At 47.0% G+C, this 2,769-nt stretch overlaps 1 pseudogene; it reads left to right on the top strand.

Annotated features, from left to right (window-relative positions):
* The first annotated feature begins 2,335 nt into the window (after positions 1 to 2,335).
* Positions 2,336 to 2,407, top strand: LOC122049862 (annotated as a pseudogene).
* The last annotated feature ends 362 nt before the right edge of the window (positions 2,408 to 2,769 follow it).

Genomic DNA, 2,769 nt, shown 5'->3' with positions numbered 1-2,769 from the left:
GGTGGGGCACGGTCGTGTCTTATAGACACGGTCGAGTTAGACCGGGTTCTACACGGCCGTGCTGAATGGCACGGCCTCCTCCTTTCTCCTCTCGGCTGGGGGCACACGGCCGTGCCGAGTGGCATGGCCCAAATCTCCTTCGCCTCTGGTTTCTCCGCACGGTCGTGCCTGATGGCACGGCCAACCCCTTTTTCTTCTCGGCTCAGGCCACACAGCCGTGCCAAGTGGCACAGCCTGTGGCTTTTGCTCCTCTATCGGCTACGCAAGGACGTGCAAGGTTTCACGGCCACCTCCTTTTAGCTCGGGATGACTCGTCTTTCTTTGTTTCAGCCCCTCCAACACCTCCATGCCCATGAACTGCTCACAGCCAGCTCATGGAGGTCATGCACATCCTGAAAAGGAACAATCAAAAATAAAGCACTCGACTGAACTTATCAAAGAAAAAAAAACACATAACAGAATGATCAACTAAAATGAAAAAGGAAAACCCTTGGGTTGCCTCCCAAGAAGCATTTGTTTTAGGTCTTTAGCTTGACCCCATTTCGGTCAGTGCGGGCTAAACCCATGGAAGCACAGCTCTCCTCCTAGGGTTAATGTTCCAGTCTGCGCCTTTAGCTTTGCTCGCGCAGGACATATATACTTCTTGTCGTCCGTGGGAGGGGAATTTTCTCGAAAGGTGCGCTCCTCAACCCCGCGTGCATCTATCCTGATAGGATTTCCCTGGGAAAAGGAGATGCAATTAGAAGGGCTAGACAAATCAAATTCAATTCTTTCTTTACCGAACTCCAATGATAGCTTGTGATTCTTCACATCAATGAGGGCTCCTGCCGTGGCGAGGAATGGTCTTCCAAGAATGATTAGGATTTTGGGGTCCTCCTTCATATCCATGATGATGAAGTCCGTGGGGATGACACAACACCTCACTTCTACTGGCACATCCTCCACTATACCCATTGGGTATCTACATGAATGGTCAGCTAACTGTAGTGCCATAGTAGTCAATTTAATGCTCTGGAGTCTCAACTTCTTGCACAGAGAGTACGGGAGTAGGCTGAAACTAGCTCCCAAATCGCAGAAGGCTCTTGGTATGAGTTCAAAGCTAATTTTGTATGGTATGGAGAAACTTCCTGGATCCTGAAGTTTTGGTGGGGAATTCACCATAAAAAGAGCACTGCAACCCTTTGTCAATGTTATGGTCTCGAAGTCGCCTTTTTGCCTTCTATTGGATAAGATTCCCTTTAAAAATTTTACGAACTTCGGCATCTGGTGCAACGCATCTAACAATGGTACCTCAACACAAATCTCTTTAACCTTTTTCAGAAACCGGTGAAACTCTTCATCCTTTTGGGATGCTATAAGATTCTAAGGAAACGGGATCATCTGATTCTGTGGGGTGGTCTGACAAGCTTCTCCAATCTTTTTAGTACCCTCTTCTCCACCCCTCTTTTGAGTCTGATTGGGCATTAGGAGACTGGGTTCCTTTTCTGAGTCAACCTCCATCTGAGTGATGATTTGAGGGTTTCCCACAGTACGTCCGCTCTGCAGCTCAATGCGATTACAATATTCCACCGGATTTAAATCCGATTTCCCTGGGAATGTAACCTATGCTCTTGAGACGGACTGAGTTATCTGGGCTATTTGGCTATCTTGCATCTTCTGGTGTTTTTCTGAGTTCTCCAGCCTCTGAATCAGCTGCTTGATCTCGCTTCTCATCTCCTTTTGCTCCGAAAGAGCTTCCTCAAGCATCTTTTCAATCCTAGATAGTTGTGTAGGTTACTACTGTTGATGAGCTTGCTGTCCATGTTGGTAGGTCTGATGTGCCGGCCCCTGGTCCTGATTATTTCGGTATGAAAAGTTAGGGTGGTTCCTCCATCCAGGGTTATATGTGTTGGAATACGGATTATTTTGCCTCTGATTATAGCCCGTTATTGCATCGCATTGCTCAAGCTGATTTATCTGTGTCTGCATTGGCCCAAGGGGGCAAGTATCCTGAGCGTGGTCTGCACTTCCACAGATGTCGCAAGCACAGACTATTGCATTAGCTGTGTTGCTACCCATGGCTTCGAATTTCTTAGTCAGGGCGTCCAGCTTTGCAGACATGAGTGTGAATGCATCCACCTCAAATTTTCCTGACGCCTTCATCTGATTTCTTGAGAAAGCACCACTAGATCTTTCAGATGCCCACCGATGGTGGTTTAGTGCCACATTTTCTATTATCTCTTCAGCTTCATCAAGGCTTTTGTTCATCAGTGCTCCTCCTGCCGCAGAATCCAATGATACCTTCGTGTGATAATTTATTCCATTATAGAAGGTGTGTAGGACCAGCCACTTCTCAAGGCCATGATGGGGGCACTGTCTCTGCATGCCCTTGAACCGGTCCCAGGCTTCAAATAGGGATTCTGAGTCTATCGGCTTGAAACTGGCAATCAGGTTCCTCATGTGGGCAGTCTTACTTGAGGGGTAGAACTTGTCTAAGAATTTTTGCTCACATTGCTCCCAAGATGATATGCTATTTGCTGGTAGAGAATTCATCCACTGCTTGGCCCTGTCTTTCAGAGACAATCTGAAAAGAAGGAGTCTCACTGATTATGGAGGAACCTCATTCACCTTCATCGTGCCATAAATTTCATAAAACAACTCTAGATGATGATTTGGGTCTTCATGTGGTCCCCCACCGAATTGATTTCGCTGGACCATGTGGATTACTACGGGCTTTATCTCAAAGTTATCAGCATCGATGGGTGGTCGGGTGATACTAGAATGGACCCC

Source organism: Zingiber officinale, chromosome 2B, assembly GCF_018446385.1.
Source record: "Zingiber officinale cultivar Zhangliang chromosome 2B, Zo_v1.1, whole genome shotgun sequence".
Classification (NCBI taxonomy): Eukaryota; Viridiplantae; Streptophyta; class Magnoliopsida; order Zingiberales; family Zingiberaceae; genus Zingiber; species Zingiber officinale.
Note: the sequence above shows the minus strand (reverse complement) of the source record. Positions and strands in the feature narration are given on the sequence as shown.